The sequence below is a fragment of the Triticum aestivum genome, chromosome 6A (genome assembly GCF_018294505.1).
Source record: "Triticum aestivum cultivar Chinese Spring chromosome 6A, IWGSC CS RefSeq v2.1, whole genome shotgun sequence".
In the NCBI taxonomy this organism is placed as follows: Eukaryota; Viridiplantae; Streptophyta; class Magnoliopsida; order Poales; family Poaceae; genus Triticum; species Triticum aestivum.
In genome coordinates this window covers 607,205,973-607,221,067 of record NC_057809.1, presented here as the reverse complement: position 1 = coordinate 607,221,067, position 15,095 = coordinate 607,205,973, and positions in this window count along the sequence as shown.

Here is a 15,095-nt window from a genome sequence, read left to right as displayed (position 1 = left end):
GATACCCCATACACGTGACAAGAGTGGACAATATCAATCACGGGGGACAATGTACCGTCTGGACAATGTACCATCTGATCAAAGTAGGTAAATATTGTTCGATTGTTCAAATCGCATAGACCTGGCACCAAGAGACCTTCTAGACGCGAAGGCCCGAATTTTCAACTGTACAAAGTGCAACTTAGTCAGAGTTTCTCCTCTCTCTAGACCAAACCTAGCCCAGGAAACCTAGCCTAGCTATCAAGGTTGTGATAGCATGGACTTGTATTGATGTGATAACTTAAGGAATTGCAAGAGCACCACTTAAGAACCAACAACTTTTGATTGAAATAAAGCCCAACATGAGAATGTTATTTTAGACCTACTAGGTGAGCATGACTATTATTATATTGATCGATAATATGTTTTTAATTAATCTTGAAACAAATTGGATTTAGTTAGGTGATTGTAATCTTGAACCAAATTTCTTTGTGGATTATGAGATTTTATATGGATTTAGTTAGGTGACTGTGATCTTGAGGAGATAGTCAAATATGCTCGGTTGATTATGAGATTTTAGGTCTAGTATGAACATGATGATTATTATATTGGTGGATAAATCAAATTTGTAATTAATATTAGAATAATTTGGATTTTAGTTAGGTGATTTTGATCTTCAGAAGATGGTCAAATATGTTCGCTGGATTAAGGGATTTAAGTCTATCGTGTGAATATGGTGATTATTATATTGGTGGATAAACAGATCCTTAATTAATCTCAAAACTATTTGTATTTAATTAGGTATAGTTGTGATCTTGAACCAAATTTTACAGTGGATTGTGAGACTTTAGGTGGATTTAGTTAGATGATTATGATCTTGACGAGATAGTCAAAAGTGTTTGGTTGATTATCAGATTTTAGGGCTAGTAAGTGAGCATGATGATTATTATATTGGTAGATAAATAGATCTTTAATTAATCTTGAAAATATTTGGATTTAGTTACGTGATTGTTGTCTTGAACCAAATATCGTAGGGATTATGATTAGGTGGATTTGGTTAGGTGATTGCGACCTTCAGGAGATAGTTAAAGATGTCTGGTGGATATTAGATTTTAGGTCTAGTACGAGCATGTCTACTTTATATAGGTGGATAAATATATTTTCAATTAATCTTACAACAATTTGGATTTAGTCAGGTAATTGTTATTTTGATGCAAATTTGACGATGGGTTATGAGTTTTTTGTGGATTTAGTTATAGGTGATTGTGATGTCATGAATAGTCAAAGATGTTTGGTGGATTATGAGACATATCTTTAATTAATCTTGGGAAAAATGAATTTAGTTAGGTCATTGTTATCTTGAAGCAAATTTGACGATGGATTATGTTTTTTTGGATGGATTTAGTTAGGTGATTGTGATCTTTAACTAAATTTTACGGTGGATTATAAGATTTTAGGTGAATTTAGTTAGGTGATTGTGCTCTTGAGAAAATAGTTAGTGAGCATGATGATTATTCTATATGAGTGACCAAGACAATGATGCCACAAAGAGTCGGTGATTGTGATCTTTAACTAAATTTTACGGTGGATTATAAGATTTTAGGTGGATTTAGTTAGGTGGTTGTGGTCTTGAGAAAATAGTTAGTGAGCATGATGATTATTCTATATGAGTGACCAAGACAATGATGCCACAAAGAGTCGGTAGACGAGGAGAGGCAGAGAGACTGGCAGTTGTGTCATTAGAGGGAAGGTGAAGCTAGTCAAGCCTCGGACGGCCTGGGAGTTATAACGTCGAGGGCCAGCAACAAGTAGAGCATCCGTGTGAGGATTGTAATCAGAACAAGAGTTAATGTCAAGAATGACCCTACAACTAGTTCAACAATCTAGCCACCTGAAATGAGCTGCATGAGTCGAGGAACATGAGCAAAACTAGGAACATGAAAAGACGAAGTGCTAAGAGTGCCTCGACTATCGACTGGGAGGGAAGTTCCTAAGAACATGAACATGAGAATCTGGAGGTTGAATGGCAGACAAACTAGAGAATCAGACGAAGCACCAGGCGATGAAACTAGAAGTGGGTGTCAAAGTCATGCAATTTTTGTTCCTCATCAATCTGGCTTGGTGTCCTTCCCTTGTATGCGGGTTGTGTGTCACGTACTTGATGTCGCATCCTATGTTCCCTTGTTTAGGGCCCTTGGCCCCGGCGACAGGTAGCGTCGTGCACACATCATGTGGGTTAGACATTGCGGTGCCGACTGCCCCTGCTCCTACTTCGCCGATAGGTGGTGCTTGAGCGTTCGGCTGTGGCGGCGCCAAGCAGGGGAACACGGGTTGTGTGATCGAGGCAGCACACAAAGCAACCTGTAGCCAAGCAAAGGATGCCCAACCGAACTGGCGTGGAGCGGAGAGTGCACGAGGGGTGTGGGGGAAGGGGTGAAAATGTCATTGGGAGCGGACTGTCGCTGCCGTCGGATTTTGAACCTGGAGTCGAGTGGCGAGGGGATGACGATAGGGGTAGCGAGGAATGCAGGAAGAGGGCACTTGGAGGAGAAAGGCATCATCAACCTTATGCTTGTGCGCCAGCCGTGATGGTGGACGGTTGTGGGCAGATCAGATGTCTGCACGTGGATCTACTACTCGGGATGGCATGACATGGTTGTTGTGGAGTGAGGTACCACAACTGTTGTCTTGTGTAGGTGAGTTTAGAGAGATAGAAGTCGTGTTGCACTCTAGTCTATGCCTTCAACTGTACCAAGTGCGACTTATTTAGAGTTTCTGCTCTCCCAAGCCTTTCTCTGAACCAAATCTAACCCAAGAAACCGCCTAGCTATAGAAGTTCTGATAGCATGGACTTATATTGATGTGCTTAACCTATGGAATTGTAAATGCACCGGTTAATCACCAACAACTTTTGCCTGGAATAAAGAATGATTGTGTGAGTTAATCATTTTACATCCTTAAGCCCCAACATGCGCCAAGTTGGGTGGTTCTATACAGAAGTTGTTTTGAGGAGTTATGATTGGAGTCTGATGGTGATGTAGAAGTGATATTCAGGAGATAGTCAAAGATTTTTGGTGGATTATGAGATTTCAGGTCTAGTTGAGCATGGTGATTATTATATTGGTGGATAAACAAATCTATTATTCTTGGAACAATTTGGATTTAGTTAGGAGATTGTGATCCATAGTCCGTCAATAGAACTTGTGGTTTATATTGGATTTAGATAACCATGAATTGGAGTTTATTTAAATCATGGTTATGATGTTGGTGGATTGCTTTGTGTTAAATTCTCACTTTTGGAGATTGAAGTTGGAGAACTTTAGGGTGTAGTATGATCAACCTTGGATATATCAGATATAGGTTAGATGAGAGTTTGCAGCACCAATCATGATTATGATAATTGGTGGATTATTGGAGCATCTGGGATTGGATTAGTAGTAAGGAAACAAGGATTTTGAACACAACCTGTGTTTCCTTTAGGCTAGATGAGACTTAGCAACATCAATTATGATTATGAAAATGGTGGATTATTGGAGCATCTGGGATTGGATTAATAGTAAGGAAACAAGGACCTTGGAGTAGCACAACTTGTGTTTCCTTTAGGTTAAATGATATAGCTACTTGGATTCTTGGATGGAGATAACTTTGGCACTAGGATTTGTGTTGTTTTGATCTAAGCTTAGTAGCTTGCATGTGCCCCATATGGATATAATCATGAATATGATACATGTGGACCAGAGTTGTTAGACGTAGACGATTTTGGTGTCCCTCCCCAAGAATGTTATGAGTACAAGATCATCATGTTGGATTAATTTGAAGAGATGGCAATTTTGATGGTATGTGATAACCTTGTGGGAGTTGGGCCATGTGAGCCTCATAATAGTTGGCATTAGAGAAACGGTATCTACGTATGTTATGGTGAACTTTCACCCTCACACCCAAATCCTATCAACCCTTAAGTCTCACCAAGCCATGATTTGGTCGAGCCGTGACAACGGAGCTAGATATTAAGCATAAGGATGTGGCCCTTGGACTAACCCTTATACTCCACCTATTTGATGAACATCATGAACAACATCTTCATGAGTTCTTGGAGAAGTTTGTGGTTATCATCATTGATGACCTCTTGGTCTATTTCTCCCTCGGAGGAAGATCATAAGCAACACTTGAGAATGGTTTTGGACAAACTACAAGAACCCCAATTATATGCCAAGTTCGAGAAGTATAAAATTTGGCTAAAAGAAGTTGGGTTATGAGGACATGTTGTGTCCATAGAAGGTTTGTTAATAGACCCGTCAAGGATAGAATCTGTGAAAGCTAAATGAATGTGAAGTCAGAAGTTTCCTCGTACTTATGGGTTATTACTGCAAATTTGTGGAAGACTTTCAAGCACCATCGATGACTTAACTCCTAAAGAAAGATTAGAAGTTTGAATGAATGCCCAAGCGTGAAGAGAGCTTCTGAGAGTTTAGGAGAAAGTTGACCACTGATCCGTCCTTGGCCACCCCAGACATTTATAAGAGTTTTAACATTATTGTGATGCATCTAGGCATGGACTTCGTTATGTCTTGATGTAAGAAAGAAGACTCGTAGCCTATCTACCTACCCATGATTTGGATCTAGCAGCAGTAGTGCATACTTTAAGTATGTCTTCTTCCATATGAACTTAAACATGAGAAAACCCAGATAAGTGTCGCAGTGGATACTCTTAGCAGGAAGTCGTGTCCCTGTCCTGCCTTTACCAAGCAAAGCAATTAGTGGTACCCGAAGGCTTCGATAAGTTTGGTGTAGAGCTAATTAGTAGTGGCTATCTTGCTAACTTCGATATTAGGCCCACTTCTAGGTTGAATCAAGAAGAATAGAAGAAAACAATAAAAATGATCTAGCATGGGAAAGCCCTGCATTCTCAGAAGACGAGCAATGTGTTATTTCGTTTGGAGGTCGCATCTGCATACCTAACCATGAAGGTTTGAAGAAGTGGAATTTGCAAGCAGCTCGTGGCACCCCTTTATTCCATCCACCTAGGGAGTATGAAGTTATACCAGGACCAAAGGAGTTCTTAGTGGAATGAAACAGATTTAGTTAGGTGATTGTGATTTTGAGGAGATAGTCAAATATGTTCTATTGATTATGAGATTTTAGGTCTAGTATGAGCATTGTGATTTTGAGGAGATAGTCAAATATGTTCGGTTGATTATGATATTTTAGGTCTAGTATGAGCATGATGATTATTGGTGGATAATTCAAAATTTTAATTAATATTGGAACAATTTGGATTTTAGTTAGGTGATTTGATCTTCAGAAGGTGGTCAAATATGTTTGGTGGATTAAGGGATTTAAGTCTATTATATTGGTGGATAAACAGATCCTTAAGTAATCTCGAAACTATTTGTATTTAGTTAGGTATAATTGTGATCTTGAACCAAAATTTATGATGGATTGTGAGACTTGAGGTGGATTTAGTTAGGTGATTATGATCTTGACGAGATAGTCAAAAGTGTTCGGTGGATTGTCAGATTTTAGGGCTAGTAAGTGAGCATGATGATTATTATATTTGTAGATAAATAGATCTTTAATTAACCTTGGAAATATTTGGATTTAGTTACGTGATTGTTATCTTGAACCAAATATCACGGGGGATTGCATTTGGTTAGATGATTGTGATCTTCAGGAGATAGTTAAAGATGTTCGGTGGATATGAGATTTTAGGTCTAGTATGAGCACGTCTACTTTATATTGGTGGATAAATATATTTTCAATCTTGCAAGAATTTGGATTTAGTTAGTTCATTGTTGTCTTGAAGCAAATTTGACGATGGATCATGAGTTTTTGGTGGTTTTAGTCAGGTGATTGTGATCTTGAGTGAATAGTCAAAGATGTTTGGTGGATTATGATACACATCTTTAATTAATCTTAGAACAAATTGGATTTAGTTAGGTCATTGTTATGATGAAGCAAATTTGACGATGGATTATGTTTTTTGGTGGATTTAGTTAGGTGATTGCGATGTTCAACTAAATTTTACGATGGATTTTATGATGTTTGGTGTACAGGTCGCGACGCACAAATTGCGACGAACAGGACCACTGTGAACAGGTTCACGGCAAAGGATACACAGGCGTACAGGTTTTGCATCACATTTCTTGGAGGAGACGGCATGGCGGAACCGGAGCTCGCTGACGACGCAGCCCGAGTCTCGCTTTTCCCTTCATGACGCATAGATTGCGATGAACAAGGCCACGGTGGACAGGTTTTGTGTCACACTCTTGGAGGGGACGGTGCGGCGGAATCGGAGCTCGCCGACAACGCAGCCCCCGCCTTTCCCATCACGACGTACAGATCCTTGGTGGAACCAATATCCGCAACGACGGGTCTAAGACCGGTTCTTCCTTTAGGGGGCCCGCGTCCCCGATGAACAGGTCAATGGCGTACAGATCCATCACTGAACCAAAGATTGCAACGACGTTGTCCAAGACCGGTCCCTCCTTCGAGAGGCGCACCCACTATGGCGGACAGGTCCTTCGTGTACAGGTCCATGGCATCGCTGGCGCACAGGTCACTCTTTCGCGTAGTACCAGCCCAAGGCGACGCGGCCTTTGCGACACCACTTTCCACGGTCCTGTGAGGCGGCGCCTTTGCCTTGGCAGACCGCCAAATACTTGGCGTCTAACCAAGATGAGGCGCCAACCACCCCGGCCATGCCAATGTGAGCGTGTGTCCATTAGTTTTTACACTGACGCCGGTCTCCTCAAACCGTTACTCCCGCAAGGCGTAGCCTCTTGAACACCCCGATGAAGCAACAGGTCATCAAGAAGTCTGAGCCGACCGCGACCCATGCTACCCCAACACCAACTACTCCAACGCTGCCAAGACCGACGAGGCACGACGGCCAGGGCAGGCGCGACCACCGCTAAGGCCACGCCATTTGCGGCGCGTGTACCGACGAGGACACGGGCTCTGCCGCTGCCCACACACACATCACCATCATCATGCATGGAGGACGAGAAGCGAAGACAACGAAGACGACCACACAGCTTAATTGGAGGTATCTCGCGAAGCAACCCGCGGGAGTAATTAACCGGGAGCCTTCCCAGGCCCCGGGAACCAGGAGACCGCAATCGCCACAGTCAGGTAGGCCATGCTAGTAGGCCACGGAGCGCATATGTAAAGGGATCTTGTAATTTTGTTTCTCCAGTGAGAGATTAATAAAGTGCATGTTTCCCTCTGTTTATTTGTGTACTTAGTACACTGGCACGCCCGCAATTTTTTATTTCCCCTGGCGCGTAGAGAGATAATAACACGATAACCATCGTTGTTTGTTATTATTTTTCTTGTCAAACAAAATGGCACGCCCGGTGGGGCCTGGTTCTCCTCCCATCTCTGCTTCGGTGTGGTCGTCTGAATCGTCTTCGCCCGTCTCCCAATCCACACAGCATGCTGCATGACAAGGCATCGGCGAGGATTTCCGTTGATCGAGATCCCTTTTTCTGCAGGTGGACTCTCACACGGAAGCAACTGGGAGCCATCGGTGCTTTAGTTTGGATCGATGCCAGCAATGATGGTCATCGAGCTCGGTGACAAGGTCTACGTGCATGAAGCTCAAGATCCTGCGCAGTTCCAAACTGTGCAATCGAGGAAGGCGCAAAGGCGGGAGGCCGCCAAGGCAAAGAAGGAGCGTCGCGAGCTAATGCTCGAGGCACGTGCCTTATTGAAGGAGTCGACAAGGGCGGATATGAAAGGAGACGTGGAGGCGGCTCAACGCCTTCGCGCCAAGGCTGCCAACAGGCGGGCAAGAGCGGCGTCCCATCACGCCCCTACCCCATTTCCACACTGGAAGCCTTCACGACCAGCACCCCGACGCACCGAGGTTGAGCTGCTCGAAGGTTTGGAGGCCATCGCCCAGAACTTGCGGAAACTCATGGCGAACGCACGTTTGTCGGAAAGCCCGCACCCTCTTCGGAACTATAGGAGGAAGTATCGCAAGGTACAACGACTCCACCAGCAAATTACCTCACGCCTTGCTCAGAGCACGGTGTCTGAGGAGGATTGGTCCCTCGGAGCAAGGGACTTGGCAAACAAGGTGTTCACTTACCAGAGCACTCAGGCCCCTCCGTACGACTTGTTCCCTGATGACTGGGCGCACGAGCCAACCAAGATCAAGCAGCTGGTGAGGCGGGCCATTATGAAGGAGTTCTGGAAGCGGCGTTCACGCAAGGAGCCTGTTCTATCGGGCCCTACAGTCTCCATCAACCTTGAAGATACTCGACGGGGGGCATGGGCGCCATGCCTCCACACCTCCGCGGTTGACGGGCGATCTCTCACCAACAACAACAACTTTTCTGTCCTTCGCCATGAAGCACCAGCGCCATGTGACGAAGACCTGCGGCGAGAATTTTGCCAACTCCAAGAGCAGATGAACAACATCCAGAGGCGGCTACTTGATCCCGCGGCACCAAGTACATCATCAACACAGGGTGCAGGAGGGACCAGACGTCAAGCCCTGAGTCATCGCCCTCAACATGAGCGCCACACGTTGGCACCTCGACGACCACTGTCACCAACCCGACACTTTCAACAACGGAGGCATCCCAACATGCCCCAACATTGGAAGCGATGGTCAAGACACCAGGAGGAAGAAAGGAACACACAACCCACTCAGCAATGGCGACCACGGGAGCCTTCGCGACCGATGCTTCCACCACGACCATCTTCTCCCAGGCGAGGAGATCGACCACAACTACAGGTAATGATGGACAGGACTTCCTCATCCACGCGATGACCTGCACCACCACTTCTCCCCATGCCACCAGTGCTAGTAAGGGCTGGCGGCGTGCCGATGGATAACCAACGCAAGCGCGAGAGGCGCCGGAGAAACCGCCAAGTTCTATATAAAGAACTAGAGGACTTAGTCCTTTGACACACCCAGGTACGCCTACGACCCGATGGCGCGGTCGTTCAAGAAAATGACAGAATCAGGTTCCGCATCTCCCCCGACTTAGAACGGCACGAGTGGTATAACTACCTGCTCAGTCGTTTGGCGCCGAAACCGCGCAAGTCCTCCACAAGCAGTGCAGAGCAAAGGAGCAAGGAGATGCCTTCTTCATCCCTTCCCCCAAAAGACGGTGAACAGATGAAGGTGGCCACGACACCACCCCCATTGGAGGACCGGAAGACACCGCCCCCGACGGCCACACCGATGGACGGCATTGAAGTAACCAAGTTTACGACCTCCACCAACAACGAAGCGGCTCCTGATGCTACATCCAAGTCCGCTCTCGAACCAGACGCAACACTTCCCACGAATCCTCTTCTTGTTCCTTCTGATAGGTTGGACCAAGATGGGGAGGCTAATAAGCTTCAGCACGAGGCAGACAAAGCGAAGGAGCCAGTTGAGAAGAACCTTGCTTTGTGTGGTACACTAGGAGTGCAACCCAGTCAAGAATCAAGTAATGGATGGCGACCTCTTCACATCACCCAGGAGTTTGGCTATCCTTCAGATGAAGAGATAGTGCCAAACCCTAAAGCGGACTTCTGGAAGACTTTCTTACCCCGCCTCGGCCATGTGTGTGCATGGTTCAAAGGAGCAGGGGGGCCTAAGACAAGCTCTTCGACATCACAAGAAGGTGCAAGATCCAAGGCCCCATGTCTTCCTGTAACTGCAGGCAAAGGATCGCTAGCGGATGGAAGCACTTCACGACATCGAGACATATCACCACGCCGCTACACCGACATCAAGGCTCGTCTTCCTGAAGACCCTAATGAACTTCACCAGGTTGCAAGTCGGCCTGGAGCGAACACGCGACTGAGGTCCATTGCACGTCAGAGTGTAACTAATGGGCCTGCTGAAGGTGGAGAGCACCAAGATGGCCCTGACGACGAAGAGAGCTTCTTTGACTCATCTTCTTTGCCTTTGTTGGAGAGGCACCCGAACTCCCCTCCTTACCAAGAGCTTATCCCGTCTGATTTCTCAGACTCCGAAGATGGCATTAGAGATCTCCACACCGTGCCAGTTCGCATGGTGAACAGTGGTGGTGCCCCTGAAGATCCCGGTGCCGTCATCCAGGAGCCAGGTGCCGCCAATGCAGTAGCTGCGCGTCAAGCTTCCTTAGAAGAACAGGTCAGGGACCAGCGGCAGGCAATCAACCAGTTGTCGTCAAAGCTTGACCAGTTCATCGAGCTCATGATGAACAACCAAGGTGCTCCATCACGAGGCGCACCGCGATGGGTGGTGGATCCACAAGAAGAAGAGCTACTTGGTGACACTCATGCAGTGCCGCCTCTTAATGATGTGCGTCAATGCCAAGACCCTAGCATGCACGCTCGACCGTTGGTTAGCCCCGTTGGTTCTGCCAACGTGGCGCCAAATGCAAGCATGTTGAAGGACTGCCATGACATTGTTGAAGATATGGTGGCCAAAAAGTTCAAGCAAATGACGATAGATTAAGCACCTCGCACCTCCGAGAGCGAGCTAGAGAAGCCTTATGAGGCGTGGCATGACATGGTGGCATACCCCTCAGGGTGGCACCCACCGAAGTTCCGCCAGTTCGATGGAACCGGTGATGCAAGGGAGCACTTGGCGTACTTTGAGGCGGCATGCGGCGACACGGCAAACAGCTCGTCACTCCTCTTGCGTCAATTTTCAAGGTCGTTAACAGGACCTGCATTCCATTGGTACAGTCGTTTACCGATCGGATCCATTGGAAGTTGGGCGGGCATGAAGGAAGTCTTCAAGAAGCACTTCGTCGCCATGAAGAAGGACTTCTCCATCGTTGAGCTGGCGCAAGTTCGACAACGACGAGATGAGTCCATCGACGACTACATCATCAGATTCCGCAACAGCTATGTGCGCCTCGCTAGAGACATGCACCTTGAGGACGCCATCGAGATGTGTGTCCATGGGATGCAACAACATTGGTCACTTGAGGTCTCTCGGCGCGAGCCTAGAACCTTCAGTGCTCTAAGCACGGCGGTAGTAGCCACGAAGCTTGAGTTCGAGAAATCACCGCAGATAATGGAGCTCTACAAGAATGCCAGCGCATTCGACCCTGCCAAGCGCTTCGCCGCAACATCCAAGCAAGCTAACAATGGGGGCAAGCTGAAGGCGCCGGCGGAAGTAAACACCACTAAGATCTTCTCGTCTGCACCCCAAGGCCAGGTGCCCGTCTTGGGAGCAAGAGGCGAATAGGCAGCAGGAAGACAACGCCCGTCGATCCAGGAGCTCCTCAAGAAGCAGTACATCTTCCGTCGTGAACTTGTCAAGGACATGTTAGTCAGCTAATGGAGCATCGAGCATTGAACCTTCCAGAACCTCGGAGGCCCGATCAGGTAAGGATGACTGATAATCCATTGTTTTGCCCATATCACAACTATGTGGGTCACGTCATCAAGGATTGTGTCGCCTTCAAAGAATGGCTCCAAAGAGTTGTTAATGAGAAGAGGATCAACTTGGACCCAGAAGCCATCAACCCGGACTACCACACGGTGAACGTGGTGAGTGTGGCCTCATCTCGTGCACCAGGTCAAGAGATGGAGCACGAAGAAAAGTGGGTGCCACTCGCGCAGGTTGAAGACCAGCTATCTAGCCTCATTCTGTCCACGACGCAAGCACTTCCACTCCATCGGGGGCAACCCCAGCCATCCACAAGGAGGAGCCTTGGAGAATGGTTCGCCGGAAGCCGTACCCGAGGAGCCTTCCACCTCGACCTCCACGCGCAGCTCCCATGGCGCAAGCCACCCCAAGGATCCTAAGACGAGTTGACCCGAGTCAACGCCGCCCTCCACCAAGATTCGTCCCTAAGTCGGAGGGAAACGAGTCGTTCCCACGGCCAGGGCGCGTGTTACCCACCTTGGAGCAGTTCATGCCACACGCTCGAGTGCAGGTACTGGCAAAGGGGAGGCAAGAAGACCAAGAAGGAGCTAGACCATCCCAATCATCAAACATCGAAAGCTGCGACACCATCCTCAGCTATAGCGACACACCTAGCTCTGATTCGGAAGATGTGTTCACACCCGAAGAGCAAGAGGTGTTCCATGCTGAAGACGCGAAGAAGGACGTGCAAGCAGAAGAGGTGAACATGAACTTGCGTGGAGGCAAGGTTCTACCTGAGCCACTGAAGATCAAGCCAACAAGGGTGCCCAAGCCGGCTGCCTCAAAAGAGGCGCCCTTGCAAGAGGAAGTGCATGAAGAACAAGGCCAAGGGAAGACGAAGCAACATGACATCGACTACAACATCATCGCTCACCTCAAGCGAATCCCCGCACTTTTGAGTGTGCATGATGCCCTGATGATGGTGCCCGACCTTCGCACAACCCTCATCAAGGCGCTTCAAGCTCCGGAGCTCTACGAGGTGTCCATGGCGAAGCATCGCCTCTTCTCCAATCCCCTATCCGTGAATGAAATAACATTTGACGAGGAAGACAAGCTCATAGATGATAGTGACCATAACCGACCGCTCTACGTGGAGGGTAACATTGGCACTGCACACCTTCGCAGGATCCTCATCGACCCAGGGTCTGCCATGAATATCCTGGCCCTTCGGAGCTTGACGCGGGCTGGTTTCATGGTGGACGACTTGGAGTCCACAGATGTAATGATCTGCGGCTTTGACAACCAGGGAAAGCCAATGTTGGGCGCCATCACGGTGAAGATCCAGATGTCTACGTTCAGCTTCAAGGTGCGGTTCTTCGTCATCGAAGCGAACACCTCCTACTCGGCCCTTTTGGGGAGGCCGTGGATTCACAAGTATCGCGTCATGCCATCCACTCTTCACCAATGCCTAAAGTTCCTCGACACCCAAGGCACGTAGCCGCGCATCATCGACAACATCTCTCCTTACACTGTGCAGGAATCTCACCATGCAGATGCAAAGTATTACTTCCCTGTAGAAGGCAGCGACCAGCAGTTAGGGCAGACGACACCTTTGGCTGATGTCTTGATCAAGCCAGGTGTGGCACCGGCGGCCGAGATAAAGCGCCTCCTCATGCCGTGCTCACCTTTCGGAGCAAAGGACTCCTTCCCGCGAAGTCACAGGAGCCAAGGACAGGCGATCATCCTCAACAGGGCGCCATGACTCCAATCGCTCTACCCCTGCAGAGATCGGGAGCTCTACTTCGACCTCGCGTGGGACAGGATCCTTTGAGCCTGTTCCAACAGCCCCGTTACTATTGAAGGCAAGATTCCCGACATCAACGTCAGTCACCCTGAGGTCGGAAACGATGCCTCGTCAGGAGGCTACCCCTTCTTCATCGACCTTGGTGCACCGAGACCCTAGCTGTTTAACACTTGGAAGCTCTGCAGGTGCCCGGGAGGGTCGAAAGATGCTAATAGGCGGCAATGATGCGCCACCAACCATCACGTTGCGCGCACGCGGGACTCCGAGGGAGGAACCCGCGCCCGCACCAGGAGTGGTTAGAACAAGAATAAAAGAGATGGAGGAAGTCGCAAGGGGAGCTCAAGGCGTGCAGCCCCCGTCACTCTACATCTCAGTGGCTTCTCCGTTGGAGGTTTGGGCGATTCCCAACTCACCCGGATGTGGAGTCCATACCATTTTCTACAAGGTTCCCCAGGTAAAACAATGTGATTCTATATGTGAGTTTCCCAAACCTTGCAGTGACCCAGAGGAGGTGCTACACACGATGAAGGCTGAGCCCAAGATGGTTCGCTTGTTGGAGAAGGCCGGGATCACTCTTCGTCGAAACAACAGGATGCCTCCACCGCCGGCTATATGTGAGGAATGATGGAGACACGCAGAGGGCCTCGTCAAGCAAAAAGGCAAGGCCCAACCAAAGTTTGGGCTCGGCTACATCGATCTCGACGCCCCTAGCGGTGAAGGGAAGCTTGGCCCCGCGCCAACACCACGAGAACCAGAAGGCGAAGGGCGACCAATGCTAGAAGGGGACCTCTACAACACCAGCATGCCTTTCGGGTTGAAGAATGCTGGTGCAACATATCAGCATGCCATGACATGTGTCCTTGGCGATCTGACCCGCCCTACGGCGAAATGCTACACCTACGATGTCTCTGGAAATGAAGGGGAGGAGCCCGACGACGGAGCACGAGTCAACTGCCATGCCACGTCGGTCCCGTCGAGCAACGACTCTAACACTTCGCTCATCCTTCCTCATCAACAACACCCCATCAACGTCGAGCCAAGTGATGATGAGGAGTTCATCTCTGCACCAGCACCCCAAGAACTCGAAGATGGAGGGCAGCCGACCATCGACGAGCTTGTGCAGGTCAACCTCGGGACTGAAGATGACCCACGCCCCACTTTTGTTAGCGCCACGCTGACAGAAGAGGAGCGAGAAGAGTACCGAAGCTTCTTGATGGAGTACCGAGATTGCTTCGCCTGGAACTACAAGGAGATGCCGGGGTTGGACCCTCGTGTCGCCACCCACAAGCTGGCCATCGACCCACAATTTCGTCCTATCAAGCAGCAACCGCGACGCTTGCGTCCAGAACTCGAAGGTGATGTCATCGCTGAGGTAGACAAACTAATTGCTGCAGGTTTCATCAAGGAGGTCAAGTATCCACGGCGGCTCGCCAACATCGTCCCGGTGGAGAAGAAGAATGGGCAGATACGAATCTTCCAGGACTTCCGTGACTTGAATCGAGCCTGCCCCAAAGATGACTTTCCCTTGCCGATCCCGGAGATAGTCGTCGACTCCACCACGGGACACGGCGCACTATCCTTCATGGATGGTTCATCAGGCTACAACCAGATCAAGATGGATCCAGATGACGCCATCGACACCGCTTTTAGGACCCCAAAGGGCAACTTCTACTACATCGTCATGCCTTTTGGATTGAAGAACGCCGGCGCAACGTACCAACGTGCCATGACGTGCATTCTTGGTGATTTAATCCACCATTCGGTGGAGTGCTACGTCGATGACATGGTGGTCAAGACCAAAGAACGCGAGCATCATCTAGAAGATCTTCGAGTGGTCTTTGAGCGGCTACGACAACATCAACTCAAGATGAACCCATTGAAGTGTGCCTTCGGCTTTCAGTCGGGCCTCTTCCTCGGCTTTGTCATTCGTCATTGAGGCATAGAGATCGAGCCTAAGAAGATCAAGGCCATCATCGACATGCCACCACCCCAAAGGGCAACTTC